Here is a 17,409-nt window from a genome sequence, read left to right as displayed (position 1 = left end):
TCATGAGTTACTTGCATTTGAAGAATTCGAAGATTTAGAGGCCTTGGAGTCTAAATTTGGAGTTGGGAGAATATCAGTTGAAAATGAAAACGACATAGAGGCAGGAAACAAAAAAGATTTTGGAGTTGGGAGAATATTAGTTGAAAACGACGAATTGGGAGCTGGACCAGCTGGTGGACCCGTGGGGGTGGAGCCCTCAGAAGGAGATGGTGACCTGACCGTGGGGTCCGCTGGTGGTCTGATGGGAGGTAGACAAGCCGATGGATCAGTGGGGCCCTCAGATTGGCAGATTTTTGACTCTCCAAGCCGACAAGCCGATGGATCAGTGGGGCCCTCAGATGGGCAGACTTTTGACTCTCCAAGCCAACGGCTTGGTTCTAGCCGATCATTTGGCTTCAGCCAACCACCGGACAAGCAAAATAATCCTAATGCTGCAAGTCAAATTCATAATTTGTCAGAAAGGAGAGATGCAACACGCCAACGTGTTACCTCGCAGCCCCAAAGTGAAATTGACCTGTCAAACAGGGACTCTACGCTCCAGGAAACTGATATGCAACTTGAAGGTGATAATGATGCACCCAATAAACAGAATGTTCAAAGTCCTCATTTATCAGAGTTCTTCCCCCTCTCTACATCGTCAACTGAAGAATCTGCTGCAAGTGTTCCTTCTCAGGTACCTTTAATTTCAAACTAGTCATCTGGGATAGGTAATATTGAGTCTAGGAGATCACAGAGGGCTACTAAGGGTATTCCTAAGAAACAATATGAACCAGACATCAAAACCAAAACTAAGTATCCTATAGCTAATTACATGTCTAACCATAGGTTGTCTGGGTCACATGCACTTGTTGTTGATCAATTATCCACTGTATCTATTCCTAGTAGTGTACAGGATGCTTTGGCAGATCCTAAGTGGACTCAGGCGATGAATGAAGAACTAGAGGCTTTGCAGAAAAACTTGACTTGGGATATTGTGACTATACCTGCGGGAAAGAAGACTGTTGGATGCCGATGGGTGTTTACAGTAAAACTTAAAGCTGATGGGAGCATTGACAGGTACAAAGCCAGATTAGTTGCCAAAGGTTACACTCAGCGTTATGGAATTGATTATGAAGAGACGTTTGCCCCTGTAGCAAAGATCAATACTGTTCGAATTTTGATTTCACTTGCAGCAAATAAAGATTGGCCTCTGCATCAGTTCAATGTGAAGAATGCATTCCTCAATGGTAACTTGGAGGAAGAAGTGTATATGGACATGCCGCCAGGAGTGAAAAATTTGCCTTATGATACTGGCAAAGTTTGTAAGTTGAAGAAGTCTCTTTACGGTTTGAAGCAGTCTCCGAGAGCTTGGTTTGGAAGATTCTCTAAATCCATGAGGGCGTTTGGATATAAACAAAAAAACTCGGATCACACTTTGTTCATCAAACGTCGTCAGGGGAAGATTACCGCTCTGATTGTATATGTTGATGATATGGTTGTCACAGGGGATGACTTAGAAGAGATGGAGGCTCTACAAAAGTATCTTTCTAAGGAATTCGAGATGAAGGATCTTGGACAATTGAAGTACTTTCTTGGAATCGAGGTTGCAAGGTCTAAGAAGGGGATTTCATTGTCCCAACGTAAGTATGTGCTTGACTTGTTAGCTGAAACCGGGATGCTTGACTGTAATCCTATTGAGACACCGATCGAGATGAACCACAACCTTGCTATCTATCCGGATCAAGTTCCAACTGATAAAGGGAGGTACCAACGTCTAGTAGGGAGGCTTATTTATCTTTCTCATACTAGACCTGATATTGCTTATGTTGTGAGTGTGGTTAGTCAGTTTATGCATTGTCCCAGTGAAGAGCATATGGATGCAGTATATTGTATTCTGAGATACCTTAAGATGGCACCTGGACGAGGTTTGTTGTTTGAAAAAAGGGGCGAGTTGGAAGTTGTGGGGTACACGGATGCAGACTGGGCTGGTGATAAGACAGACAGACGATCCACATCTGGGTATTTTACATTTGTTGGGGGAAACTTGGTGACTTGGCGCAGCAAGAAACAAAATGTTGTTTCTAGGTCAAGTGCTGAAGCTGAGTTTCGAGGAATGACACATGGAGTTTGTGAGATGTTGTGGATTCGTAATGTGTTGAAAGATTTGGGTTTTAAACTAAAAAAACCTATGGAATTGTATTGTGATAGTACATCTGCTATTGAGATTGCTCGCAATCCTGTTCAGCATGATCGGACTAAGCATGTGGAGGTAGATCGACATTTCATTAAGGAAAATCTGGACAGGAAGGTTATTTGTTTTCCTTTTGTGTATACAGAAGATCAGTTAGCAGATGTTCTTACAAAAGGAGTGTCAAGGAAAGTGTTTGACAACTCAATTGACAAGTTGGGCATGATTGACATCTATGCACCAACTTGATGGGGAGTATAGAATATTCTGTAAATATTTACTTTCCTTGTACATATAGATTTCATCTCTCTGTATAATTGTAGGAGATCGTTTCCTATTAGGATTACTCTTGTATCACTTTATAAACCCTATTCTTGGGGGTGAATATTACTGAAGTATTCTAAAACACATTGAATTCTTATTTTCTACTTCTATCTTATGCGTTGCATTCTAACAAACTGTGTTATTTGCGGTAGATAAACAAAAGCTAGGAGGACAAGTTCGTATAATGTTGTCTGGTGATGCACCTTTGCCTAGGCATGCGGAGGAATTTATCAGAATAGGATATGGTATGGTTGATTGCATATCTTAATGAATAGATACCTATTATACTTGAATCATTTAAATCATAGTGAAGATCAAGAAAATTGTACAAGGTTAAGTATTCATGGTATATGTGTTTGACCTGTGAGATGTCAGTATGAATGCTTTTGTATTCAGTCAAATGACTTGAAGTTTCTAAATCAGCTACCATAACACATCAGCAGTAGATATATGAAAAGGAGAGAACTACATTTCATCAGTTTGTTAAATTGTGTAGTGAAAATACTTGGATGAACGTTTTTCTAGGTTTCGGGGATTGATAGACACGTTGCAATCCTTATTGGGCATAAATAAAAAAATTCACACAAAAAGCACAATTTTGGTTACGCAGTGAAAACCTCAATTTTGAGATTAAAAACACTGCGGGGCTCTTACTCTTGAGAACCCAAATAAAATCAATCAACTTATTGATGAAGGATATGGTTCTTTACAAACACATATAGCTCTCTACACGGCTACAATCTCTAAACTCACTAGAGATGTGTTTGTCTTGAATCTTGACCTTCTTCTTCACTTGAATGATCTGCAAATATCGCTCCACTTGCACCACCAATCTTCTCTACTGATCTCGAGATAATCAATGCACGTATATGAATGAACAATGAAACACTTAGACACGGAACAAGTGTTTCATGGACTCCTATGGAACTCTTTCTCATCAAGCAAGACACACAATAATTCTTGCATCAAAATCTCTACACAATCAATGCTGCTTTTCTGAATATATTGAGGAGAAAATAAATTCTCAACAAATAAGACTTAACCCTAATTGGACTCCTATTAGGAAAGATCTTTTAATAAAAGATATCCAATTAAAATAAACAAATCCTAAATCACGATTTTATCCAATTAAAAGATATCCAATTGGACTCCTATTATCCAATTCAAAAACACGATTTTATCAGTTGAAAAATATCTTTGTAAAATAAAATCTAAAAACCAAAAGATACTTTCCAAAATGGACTCCCAAAAACGTAGGGTTGACTAGGACTGACTCGGGGATTGCAACACATGTTGCAATCCCGTGGTTATGCATGAGATGCAATTACCTGAAATTCTTCGAGATCAGTTTTGATGAACTTTGTAGGTTTTCTTCAGTGCTTTGTATAGGGATGCCAACACATCAAGTGTAAACCTTATACCTACATGTAGGCCTTAGTGAAAGCTATGGTGGGTGTTTTACATCAATTGACAATCTTAATCCTATATATAATTGGAACTGTTGGCGTCCCCCTGACAGCTATTGAAACAGGGCTTGAGTCTGTCCAAGAACTGGGATATGATGCACTTTTTAGTGTGAGATGTGGAGAGATTTGCCTAAGAGGAAAAACCTTGTTTTCTGGATATCACAAGCGATAAGATCTAACTGAAGAAGTCCTTATTGATGGGTGGTTTCATACAGGTAAATGTCTACAATCCTAGAAATGAAGTACTTTCTTGGTTGATGCTCAATATTTTGCTATCTTTTCAAGAGGGCGCCTTTAAAATTTTGTTGACGATTCATTTTGAGTGGATGGATCACAGGTGATATTGGAGAATGGCAGCCTAATGGACCAATGAAAGTTATAGACAGGAAAAATGACGTATTTAAACTGTCTCAAGGTGAATAGGTTGCTCTGGAAAGCATTGAAAGCAAATACTTTTGATTACACGCATTTCTATGCATGTAATTGTATCTAAAACACGATAATTAAGCTAATCTTTAAGTCAATTATTATGTAACTAATCCACTTTTATTTATTTTGTAGGAAATAAGCGGAGTTGAGGAAATAAGATAAAATGGTGCAAATTGAAGTATTTCAACAAAAGGACGAAATTGTCGTTGCGGTCAACTGTGGTCAACGCTATGAAAAAAAAAAAAGATTAATAAATAGTGGCTAATTAATTAATCAATCATTGATTGATTAGTTAATTAATTTGTTACCCATGGTTTGGTTGTTATGGAACACGTGTCATGCAGCACCTTTCTCTTATCAATTAACCAAATGGTTAATTGAATATTGGCCATCAGATCAAATGTGCAGCACGCCAATTTTCCCTTCGTCTCATCACCACCAGCCACCAGCCACATGTCCCTTACCCATTATCTTCCTCTAGACCACAAGGCTACCACCCATGTCTCACTATATATTCATCCTATTCTCTTCTTAACGGGAGAGAACACACCTACAGCGCCGCACCACAAAACAGACGCAGCCTTTTGGCATGGGCTGCTCTCTTCTCTCCTCCTCTTCCTCCATTTTCCATACTTTCTTTAGTTTTATTTTAGGAATTTGAAGGATTACTCACCCAAAGCTTCAAGAATTCATCAAAGGCTTCTACCTCTATAAGATTCAAGATTTAGGTAATTGTGGGAGTTGTAATTTAAGGATAGTCATGCTAGCTTTCTAGCTATTTGTGGCTACCCTTGTTTTCTCCTACACTTCTATACTCTCTTCTCTTTGAATTTTGTATATTTGATGTTCATAATTATGGGTAGTGAGTAATTTCCTTGTTGGGGGTTAGGGTTGTGTGTCCAAGCTCAAATTTTGTGTAAAAGATGTTTAATTTAATGTAATGAATATGCAATTTTCATATGATAGATGCTTATATCTATTTTTGTTGGGTTAAAATGCATGTCTAGGAGCCTAGTCAACTCTAGGGTGTGTATTTTGAGCATGTCTAGGACGGAGTTAGAGGCTTGACCCCCTCTAATTTCTAAGCTAGAAACCTTCAATTTCGTATTTGAGGAGTTATAAGCATGGTGATTTACACCTGTTGGTGATTGCGCGGGCGGGTCGCTTAGTAGTCTAATTCCTCGATCTCTACGCCTCTTGATGTGAATTAGGGACTCTTGAACCGGCTTTAATTTATGTCAAGTGAGTTCCTACGACTCTTGAACCGGAGTAGGAATACCATGAAAGGGAATTTCGGTCCTTGAACCTTGAACCGCCTTGGATACGACTACCGCCAAAGTAGGAGATTTTCATCTACATTATATTAGCTTCCGACACATAGAATTTGGGTGAAGGAACCTCCCTAACACCCGACATTCCCATTTATTTGGTTACACTTTTATTAATAGGCTAAATACTGGTTACTACCTCATACTTTAGGTCCAAAATCAATTCAGTCCCTGAACTTCTAATTTCATCAAAAACACCCCTGCGCTATATATTTTCATCCAATAGATCATTCCGTCAGATCTTCGTTAAAGTTGAACGTTAACTCACTGATGTGTCAACTCGGTGGGGCCCATTTCAAAGGTAAAATTTTCATTATAACCTTGACTTGAGATTGACACAAAAAAAAAAAAAAAAAAAAAAAAAAAAAAACCCTTAGTTGATTCCTTCCCTATTTTTTTATTCCCATCTTTTTTTTTTATGCAAATTCAAAAGATCTTTATTTCCATTAGACAATTCTGCTGAGCATGAGATCTAAAGATCCACATAATAGACTATACTAGATTTCATGGGTATATTTCGCAGAGCCATTAGCAACGGAAAAGAAGCTTAGGGTAGGATTTGGCCCATGCCTTCATCACAAAAGGGTCATTCACACCGAGGCAGAGAATTTTGTCAACACCCTTGGATTTGAGCTCATATGTATTCTCAATATATCTAGGAACATGCTTCAAACTGTGTTAATGTCTAAAAGTCCGGCGGTAGCTGAACCTTAGTTAACGTTGATCCGGTGAGCGGATCGATACTTGTGATATTTCCAAAGCCTCCCTTACCTGTCAAGTAAAATATAAAGGGCGTTAGAGGGAGACCGCGTTGGGCGGTCTTCGACTCTCCGATGCCTAAGTTAGTCAATGTATTTATGTTGACAAAGTAACAGTAGGTAAGTATTGAATGCGTAATTAATGAGGAGAGAGGAGAGGACCTTTTATAGGTGAGGAAGAGGTTGATCTTCTCTTTGTTTTCGATGTGGGACTGATATGCTTCAGTTCCCAGTTTCGGAAGCTTCTGATGCCATCTTGGCGCGGCTCGTGGCGGCGCGTTGCCGCCGATCTGGAGATGGTTCGACGTTGGGGCTGTAACCCGCCTGGCGGTGTGTCTGCATGTCATTCCTTTGGTTAGAATTAGTGCCTTTGGCGGTACAATGAACGTAGCCCATTAGAGCTAATTATGCTTGCAAATGTACATGTATGTACAAGTCCCCCAAGTCCCCAGTCAAGGAGGGCAATCTTGGTTGGGGAGTTGTTCGGCGGTTTGAAGCGTTTTCTTCCGCTAGACTTGCAAGAGCATAATTAGCGTCAGTGCGTTGTCAACCGTTGGTTTTACTGAGCAAACGCTTTATACCATTTCGGGTGGGCCCCTGCTAGGCCCCCCAGGGAGTCCCCCACTCCCCGGCTAAGATAGACCTCCGGATGGTCGGCAAATTGTTTGTTGAGGGGGAGCTGCACGGAGCAGAGGGTGTTGAGTAGCGAGCTCAATCTTAGTACCCGAGTGACGGGGGTCAACGTGCCTGATCAGGGCCGTCGTAGACTGCTGCCAAGTCCCCGTGTCCCGTAGGGACGGTCTGACGGTAACGCCGCGTGGCGGTCGTTGTCAGTGAGGCGTGGCCTCGAGATTCGCCGTTTGGCGGATATCCCCCCGCTGAATGGAGCAGGAAACAGCGTCCAGTAGACGTGCTTGGCGGTATACCCTGACTCGTGAGGAAGAGTGCCGCGTGGCGCGCATCAGAGGCTGTTGGCGGAATCGCAATTTGCTGGACTTCCGCCTGCTGACCGGTTGGGAGTTGTTGGTCGATCAACAACTGACTCGCGCCGTTGGTAAGACACCTCCGCCAGACAGTACCTTTTGCTAGGTTGTTCGAGGCTGACGTGTTCGCATTTTGATTTTGTTGTAGAGACTCCGCCAGGGAACAAAGCTAGCCGCGACGCTTTCGAGAAGGCCATGGACCGTGCTGAGATTAACAATTTCTTGGAGGCCATGTACGCCTCAGGGCAGGCGGCCCAGGAGACGGTTGTAAACCCGGAGACCTTGGTGCTGAGCCCATCCGAGGTTCCGGTGGTGTTGCCCATGCCGCACCACTCCCACCTTGGCGTCGACGGCCTGCCAGTTGTTCAGGCTGGTGCCACTGTGGAGGGCGGGAAGAAGGGGTCCGCTGCTCCTGCTCCCCAGAAAGAGAGGGTGGTTGCCCTCAGGCGTGGCTCACAGAGGGCGGGACAGCCGGCGGGGACTGCCACGGCGCTCGCTGGAAACACACGGGAGCTCGTGCGGAAGCGCCAGCAGAACGACTCCGCCGAGGAGGATGAGGATGAGGCGGAGGTCATCGGGATCCGCCAGCAAAAGAAGGTTCGACAAGCTCCGCCAAAGGCTCCGGCGGTTTCTGAGAAAGACGCGGTTGTGAGCGATCTGGACTCCTTCGCCGAATATGCCGAGTTCATGACCGACAGTGAGCGGGAGTTTCTCTTCCATCTCTGCGAGCGGTTGGGCTTTGGCGGTCTAGCAGGGATTTCGCGCCCAACGGCGATTGACAAGTCGCCCTTCAGCTCGGCCTTTGGGCACCTGGCGGTCGGGCTGAATGAAATGTTCCTGGCGGCGTCGAAGCAGCCCCGGATCGAGGTGCAGCTCAGGGAGGAGGTCAAGAGACTCGAGGGGGAGCTTGCGGATGCCAAGGACAAGCTGGCGGATGTGGAGCGGCGCCTGATGAAGGCCGACTGCGATGTTGCGGACGCTCGCGGCAAGCTGGAAGTCGCCATCCAGCGGGATGTGGAGCGAAATGATCACGTCTCCAAGCTGGAGCAAGACAGGACCCTGCTGCAGGAACGGGTGGCCGCTAAGGAGAAGAAGATTGATATCCTGCAGCGGGAGTCTGCCGCCAGGCAAGGGGAGGTGAAGAAACTTGAGGGTGAGGTGGCCCGCCTGAGGGACGAAGGGAGCCGTGCCGCGGCCGGCGCTGTGGAGAAATTTAAACAGTCGGCGGAATACAAAAAGGCGATGAATGACGCGGCGAAGGCGGGCGCCCTAGCCAATGTGGAGATGCTGCGCCAAAAAGGTGCCATTGACTGGGCAAAGGCGTCCCAGCCCGCTGTGCCGCAAGCGCAGAATGTTCCGCCGGCGAAGAATGCCCCGCCAGTGCAGAATGTCCTTGACGCTGGCTCAGGCAGCGGAGAAAATACTGCTCGACCGGTGGATGGTGCCCAGCGGACTCCTCCTACCCAGTCGGATGTGTCCCGTGCCGGTTTTATGGCGGCGCATACTCGGGCGGATGGGACTATAGAGACTCCAAGTCCCACTGCCCAAAAGTCTGAACAAACAAGCCGGGCGCAGCCGCCGCCGCATGCCGCCGAAGAGGATGCGGAAGCCAACCCTTGAGATGCTGAACTTTCCCTTTTTTTTTTTTTTTTTTTTTTTTTGTGTAGCCGCTGAGGCTGAATATTGTGTGGATGTAAAGAATATTTTTGGGTGGGGAGTCCCAGCCCTCAATATATGAAATGAAATTGGAATTTTGGCTAGTGATGATATGCTTGTACCGCTAGAGGTTTGACTTAGAATTTTCTTCTGCAATCAATGAAACATTAAAGGAATTAAGATTGGTCCAAGTGCACAACGTAGCGGACGTAGTCCGCTTACGATTACTGGCGTTGCCAGTTGCCCTCAGTGCTAGACTTGGTAACAATGGTTTGAATAATTCCTCGTTTCATTGATAACTGACGGATCAGTGTTTACAAAAGTGGGGATGTACGCGTTGGGTAGCTTCCCTTAGCTAAATATTGAACAAAAATTTAGCTAAGTCAAGATGCTCCTGGGTAGTGACATGACTATTTATAGTAATACCGAAGGTGTGCGGTATTCCAAGGGTGGGTGGTTGTGACGCCACCCTTGTCCATTAAGTAGAAGGTGCCAGGGCTAACGACTTCTACTATTTTGTATGGACCTTCCCAAGTTGGGCGGAGTTTTGTTGGCGGTGGAATGACTTCCTTCATTACCCAGTCCCCCAGTTGGAGGTTCCGGGCCTTGACCCTGGCGTTATAGAAACGTGACACCCGCTGCTTGTTTTGCAGGTTGTGCAAATGGGCCTTGTATCGTTTTTCCTCTAGGAGGTCCTTGTCCAGGTTGATGCCGTCACTGTTGGTTGCTGGTCGGTAGCCTTCGATCCTAGCGGTAGGTTGAGTTACCTCAATAGGCAGGACAGCCTCAGTGCCGAACATCATACAAAAAGGGGTTTCACCAGTGGCGGAGGCCGGGGTTGTTCTGATGGCCCATAGTACTTCTGGAAGCTTCTCCGCCCATAAACCCTTGGCGGTGTCGAGTTTCTTTTTTAGCAGCTTCTTGATTATCTTGTTTGCTGCTTCGACCTGGCCGTTGGTTTGGGGGTGTGCGACAGATGCAAAACTCATCTTGGTGCCAAGATTGGCGGTGAAAGAGATGAGTTCCTTGTTGTTGAACTGTGTGCCGTTGTCTGTAATGATTGTATGTGGGACACCATAGCGGCAGTAAATGTTCTTCCAAAGGAAGTGAATAACTTTGGCGGTAGTTATTGCCGTCAGTGGCTCTGCCTCTATCCACTTGCTGCTGTAGTCGACGGCAACGATGATGTACTTGAACTGTCCCTTGGCGGTTTGGAATTTCCCCATCAAGTCGAGGCCCCATGTAGAGTGAACCCATGGACCGATGATGATTGAAAGTGGTTCCGCCGGTGCATGTGGGAGATCAGCAAACTGCTGGCACTTGTGGCAAGATCTTGATATCTGCCGGGCGTCATCACCGATCGTAGGACAAAAGTAGCCCTGTCGCATTGTGCGATTTGCCAGGGATCTGGCGCCCGAGTGGTTTCCGCACTCCCCGCTGTGGATTCCTGCCAGCACGACCTTTCCCTCCTCTGGGGTTAAACAGCGGAGGTTGGGGTGAGTGAACCCCTGGCGGTAAAGCTTGCCATTCTGGATATTGTAGCGGGTTGCTCTCCGCTGAAGTTGTCGTGCCTTGACCTTGTCTTCTAGCAATGTCCCGTTGCGCTTGTATTCGATAATCTCGTTCATCCAGCTGGGATTGATATCAATGTTGAAGATCTCCGCCAGGGTTTTTGTGATGCTAGGCTTATCAAGACATTCTACCCTTGTGTCCGCTGGACTTTGGTGTGGTTGGGCGGTAGCCAATCTTGCCAGTGAATCAGCCCGGGCATTCTTTTCCCTGGGGATTTGTGTGATGGTATGAAATTTGAATTTTTTCAGCAGTGTTTTGACGTACCCCAAATATGCCGCTAACTGCTGGTCCTTGGCTTGGAAGCTGTCGTTGACCTGGTTAACGACTAATTGAGAGTCGTTGAAGATGTTGACGCTGTCAGCACCTGAGTCAATGGCGAGTAATAGGCCGGCGATGAGTGCCTCGTACTCCGCCATGTTGTTTGAAGCTTTGAAGTTGAATTTCAATGCGTACTCCGCGTTCAGTCCCCCGGGTCCTGTTAAGATGACTCCGGCGCCGCTGGCCTTGGCACTGGCGGAGCCGTCCACATGCAGGTTCCAATCTGACTGTAGGGGAATTGCCTCCCCACCGGTTACCACTTCCGTTCCGGGCACTGTCTCAATACCGGGTTCAGGTTGACGCTTGGTGAGTTCAGCAATGAAGTCCGCCACTACCTGGCCCTTCATGGCGGTTCTTGGCTTGTATTCTATGTCGAACTCGCTGAGCTCAATGGCCCACTTGCTGAGGCGCCCCGAGTGTTCAGGGTTCTACATCACTTGCCTCAATGGTTGATTGGTTAACACATGGATCGTGTGAGCCTGGAAGTATTGGCGGAGGCGCCTGGCGGCAACGATGAGTGCGAGGGCCAGCTGCTCCAAGGGAGGATATCTTGATTCTGCTCCGTTCATGCCTCTACAGGCGTAGAACACCGGGAGCTCATCTTGGCCTTCCCGCCGGACAATGGCGCAACTTACCGCCGATGCCGAGACCGCTAGGTATATGAATAGTGTTTCTCCTTGCGCAGGGACAGAAAGGAGAGGGACTGCCGCCAGGTATTCCTTCAGGCCCTGGAACGCCGCCTGACATTCTGGGTTCCAGTCGATGACCTTCTTGTGAGTTGTTTTGAGGAGTTTGAAGAATGGGGCACACTTATCAGTGAGTCGAGAGATGAATCGAGAAAGGGCGGTTAACTTGCCCTGGAGGCATTGGACGTCCACCTTATACTCGGGGTCCGCCAGGTTAAGGATGGCCTGTACCTTGTCTGGGTTAGCCTCGATGCCTCGCTCGCTGACGATGTATCCCAGGAATTTGCTAGCAGTGACCGCAAAGAAACATTTTTCTGGGTTGAGGCACATACCATAGGTCAAGAGAATGGTTACTATGACTTTGAGGTTTGCCACATGTCCGCTGGCCTTTATGCTCTTAACTAGCATGTCGTCGACGTAGACCTCGATGATTTTTCCCAGATGCTCAGCGAACATGGCGTTCATCAACCGCTGGTAAGTTGCACCGGCGTTCTTCAGACCGAAAGGCATGACATTGTAGCAGTATAGGCCTTTGTCAGTGGTGAAGGTGGTGCATTCCTGGTCGCTGGGGTGCATCTTGATCTGATTATATCCGGAGAAAGCGTCCATCATGCTGAGGAGCTCATGACCGGCAGTTGAATCGACTAGCTGATCGATACGTGGTAGCGGGAAACTATCCTTTGGGCATGCCTTGTTGAGATTTTTGAAGTCGACACACATCCGCCACTTGCCGCTGGGCTTTTTGACCATTACCAAATTGGAGATCCACTGGGGATAGATTACTTGGCGGATGAATCCAATGTCCTGGAGTTTGGCGACCTCCTCTCCGATTGCCCGGTATTTTTCCTCATCAAAGGCCCTCCGTTTCTGCTTGATGGGATAAAAGGAGGGTTTGATGGTCAGCTTATGAGTGATAATGTCAGGAGAGATACCTGGCATGTCCGCGTAGGACCATGCAAAGACAGTCGCGTTATCACGTAGGAATTGAGTGAGTTCTGCCTCCACGTCTGGGTCTAGTTGGGCTCCTATGCGGACTGTCCGCTCAGGGTGTTCGTCTGAGATGCAGATAACCTTCAGCGACGTGTCCGGGTTGACCGGTTCCTTCTTTACATATTTCTCCTCTTCATCTCTAGGATCCTCAAAGATGTTTGGTGGCGGTGCCTCATCACCCACCGTCAGAATTTCATGGCGGCGCGCTGACCGCGCTATAGTCGTTGAATAACATTCTCGTGCCAGCTGCAGGCTTCCTCTCACACAGCCCGTGCCATTAGGTGTAGGGAACTTCATGAGAAGCATGTATCCGGCGATGATGCACTTAAGCTTGTTGAGCGCCGGTCGTCCGAGGATGGCATTATACGAGCTGAAACAATCAACGATTATGAATTCTGTATGTACCTCCGCCATACATGGACTAGCGCCAATAGTCAACCGCATGTAGTCAGAACCAAGCGGTTGCGTGACGTCACCGGAGAAGCTGAGCAGTGGCTCATGGTCCTGGAGCAACTTGTTATTCCGCCTGAGGTGGCTGTAGCAACCGTTGAAGATGACGTTGACAGCGGACCCGCTATCCACCAATATTCTCCCCACTGAGAATCTGCCAAGAATGGCGTCGACCAAGAAGGGGTCATCATGGGGTAGATGCACCCCGCGCTCCTCCTCTTCTGAGAATGTAATAGGTTCCCAACCCGCCTTTGGGAGTTTGGCGGCTCTCTCGTAGCGGATATTGCAGACTTCCTTTGGGTGATTAGCGCGTGCATAACGCTTCCTTGCCCTGTGAGACATCCCGTGATTGGAGCACAGCCGTCGATGGTGTTAATGCGGCCCAAGGTCTCTACGTTGGCGATCACAGGTGGCGGTTGGCGCACTTTGAACTGCTCCATCTTGCCTTCACGGTATAAGGTCTCAATGGCTGTTTTCAGTGCGTTGCAGCTGTTGGTATTGTGGCCGCTGTCTTCATGGTACTTGCACCACCTGCCGGTGTTTCTAGGTTTGCCCGTCTTTGGGTATTTTGCTGGAGGTGGTGGCGGGATTTGATCCTTGCACTGATTGTATATTTCCTCGTACGAGGTCGTGAGGACTGTGAACACTGCATACCGCTGAGAAGACTCCGTCGTTTGCTTGTTGCGGTTATCCTCCTGGGTTGGGCGGTTGCCCTTGTTGTGGTATTGGTCCTTCTGCCGCTTGTTCTGGTAGTGGCCCTGTTGCCATTCCCTCTTCTTGTCAGTTGGCGGTGCGGCGGGTGCTTTATTAGCGGTCTCATGCTGACTGAAGGTGGGTTGTGTTGTCTTTACTGGCGTTGCTGGCGGCGGTGGGGCTTCTCCATATGTAATGAATTCCGCCTGGGCGTGAATGACCGCCTCACTCATGATATGGTCATATGCCGTGTTTGGATGGTTGTAGTTGAGGTGATAGAGGAACGGTCCCTTGAGGAGTCCCTGCTTGAAGGCCGCCGATGCCATTAATTTGTCTAGATCGCGGCATTGAGATGCTGCCGCTCGCCACCTTGTGACGAATGCCTTTAGTGATTCGTCTTCCCCCTGTTTGACGCTGAACAGCTGACTTATGTTATGATGTCCGGCGGACAATAAGATGAACCGAGAGAGGAAGGTATGTGATAGTGCATGGAATGAGTCAATGGACCCCGGCGGACATTCGAAGAACCAATTCATTGCCTCTCCGTCCAGTGTTTCGCTGAACAAGTGGCACAGGGTGGGGTCGTCAAATCCCTTGTTGTTGGTGACCTTCTTGAAGGTGTCCATGTGGACGAAGGGGTCGGACGTGCCGCTGTAGTGTGACATCTTTGGAGTTTTTGCATACGCCGGTCTGATAGCTTGCAGAATTGCAGCGGTGAAGGGCCCTGGTCTGGACGTGAAAAGTGGACTTTGAGTTGGCGCCGGGGCGCCTGACTCCGCCCGGACCAACCTCTGTTCCAACTGTTGCATCCTCTCCAGAATTTGGGCTGTTGCGTCGCCGGCGGATCCGGCATATGTACTCCGCTGGGCCTGCCTACGCCTTGGCGCAGGCAGATTGCCCTCGGTTCTTGCCCTAGCTTCCGAGCGGTTGGTGCGCGGCACTGACTCCGCCTCCTGCTCTAACATTAGCTGGGGGATGGGCGTTGGTCCCATCCCCAATAGTTCAGGTGGGTCCAGCGGAACCTGCATCTGTATGACTGGTCTTGGTGCTATTGTGCCAGTGTTGGGCTGACTACGCCTGGTGCTATGTGAATGCTCGCTCTGCGCTGGATTGGCGGCTCTTTCCAACGTCCTTTTCAGGTCATCAAAACGTGACATCAGCGTAGCCACCTGTTTTTGGGCCTCAGTCTTCTCTCTGCGCTCCTCTTCACGCTCTCTATTTGCCTTGTGAAGGTCTGCTAGTGCCAGCTCGTACATGGCGGCGAGGTCCTGGCCTGGTGGGCGGCTGCTGCTTGGATTTGCCTCACCGCCGGGGTTGGCTGGGGTGTTGAATAGTGCGCGGTTAACACCTACCGCTGGATTGGGGGGTTGGGGGATGACAGATTGGTCTGCCTGCTCCTCAGCGTTTCCCCCGCTACCGCTAGTCATGGTAGTTGTGATGGGATGACCTTTTGTTCAAGATTTCCCACAGACGGCGCCAATGTTAATGTCTAAAAGTCCGGCGGTAGCTGAACCTTAGTTAACGCTGATCCGGTGAGCGGATCGATACTTGTGATATTTCCAAAGCCTCCCTTACCTGTCAAGTAAAATACAAAGGGCGTTAGAGGGAGACCGCGTTGGGCGGTCTTCGACTCTCCGATGCCTAAGTTAGTCAATGTATTTATGTTGACAAAGTAACAGTAGGTAAGTATTGAATGCGTAATTAATGAGGAGAGAGGAGAGGACCTTTTATAGGTGAGGAAGAGGTTGATCTTCTCTTTGTTTTCAATGTGGGACTGATATGCTTCAGTTCCCAGTTTCGGAAGCTTCTGATGCCATCTTGGCGCGTGGCGGCGCGTAGCCGCCGATCTGGAGATGGTTCGACGTTGGGGCTGTAGCCCGCCTGGCGGTGTGTCTGCATGTCATTCCTTTGGTTGGAATTAGTGCCTTTGGCGGTACAATGAGCGTAGCCCATTAGAGCTAATTATGCTTGCAAATGTACATGTATGTACAAACTGCAAGTGTGGGTGAAGGCATTGGGGACGCCTAAGAGGACGATCTTCTTGCCAGCAGCGGTGAGGGAGTGAATGTTGACCATTTGCATATGGTCTTGGTCGTCGAAGTAGGATAAAATACCATTCGGAATCGAATCGCCGAAGGCAATCAGGGCCTTGGTAGCTTCTAATTGATGGTGGTGAGATTAACGGCATTAAGAGACGGCGGAGGATGAGTGGCGATTAACAGCGTTACCTAATGGAACCTAGCCTTGGGCTTGGTTCGATGAAAGTCGGCGAGGTCGCTAGCTGTGGCGGTGTAGCTGGTAGAGCTCCGATTGACGAAGAATTAAGAGGGTAGATCCCAAATCTGTTTCTCTCTCATCAAGAGTAAATCTAGGTCTATGTTGTGTGGTGGTGTCTGATCTAGGTTCAAGAGAAGTATTGCTTCGATTCTTTTCTTCTCCTCTTTGTCTGGATTAGATTCAAGAACATGAAAAATTGTTGGTTTCTTTTTTGTTTCGTATTTTGGCGTTTTGGTTATTCTGGGTTCAAGAGCATGAACAATTGTAAGAATTAAGAACATGAACATGAACATAAACAATTGCTGGGTGTTTGAGCCCAAAAGTAATTTTGGCAAGATCCTTTAGTGGATTTAGCATAATAGGCCGATACCTGCGGCCCAAAAATAAGTCTACTTGGGTTTGGGTTACAACTTCACCCATTTCGGAATCCATAAGGAAAACGATCCCTTATTGGAGTCAGGTAGCAGAGATTGAATAGGAAACTTCAATCAATAATCCTTCTATGGCAAGGAACAGTCGAAACCCTAGGTATAAATACCAGGTTTCAAGGACAAATCAAGGACCTCTCTAAAATCAACTAATCTCTACGATTATCAAAGCCTCCCCGGAGTAAACCTTCAACCTAGTTGAAACCCGGCGACCGTACTTCCAGTCCTAGTCTCCCTAGGAGCCGACTACCAGTATCACTGCCACCGATACTACCAGCAAAGAAAGGGTAACGCCCTCGCAACCCAGCGAAGCTAAAGTCACGCTTTAGAAAACCCTGTGCTTTCTCCAAACTTCCTAGTGATTGCTCTGCTCAACCTACAACGTTGAATATCGATTCGGTGATGCGAAGAGATCACAACCCAAGCCCTTATCCATAAGGCAAGAGTCCTTTTCTGGAAGGCATAGAGAAGAACCTGGTGACGAGGTTGGTGCTCTCCTCGTCTACAACGTTTGATCAAGAAGTCAGGTCATTCTCCGACGACTGTACCCCACGGTGCCGGCACTCTTGCGCACACGCTCAAAAGAGACAGTTTGTACCTTACTGGTTTTTTGTGACAAACATTTTGGCACGCCCAGTGGGACCTAGATAGCGTTTCTTTGCGAACGTAACCATTGGGAAATCAGGCGAAAACCCTTACCAAAAGGTTTACGCTAACTGCCCGAAGCACAAGACCTCGAGCTACAAACCGCACACTCGTGCAGACTGTCGTGGTCTTTCGGAAGAACAAGTAATTCAAGAATTTTCTCTCAATCCATCATCGCTCGCGATGTCAACAGAGCAGGGAGAAAATCAGCCACCCGTTACTGAGGGTGAAAAGTCGGC

Source organism: Rosa rugosa, chromosome 3 (genome assembly GCF_958449725.1).
Source record: "Rosa rugosa chromosome 3, drRosRugo1.1, whole genome shotgun sequence".
NCBI lineage: Eukaryota > Viridiplantae > Streptophyta > Magnoliopsida > Rosales > Rosaceae > Rosa > Rosa rugosa.
This window is presented reverse-complemented; position numbering follows the sequence as displayed.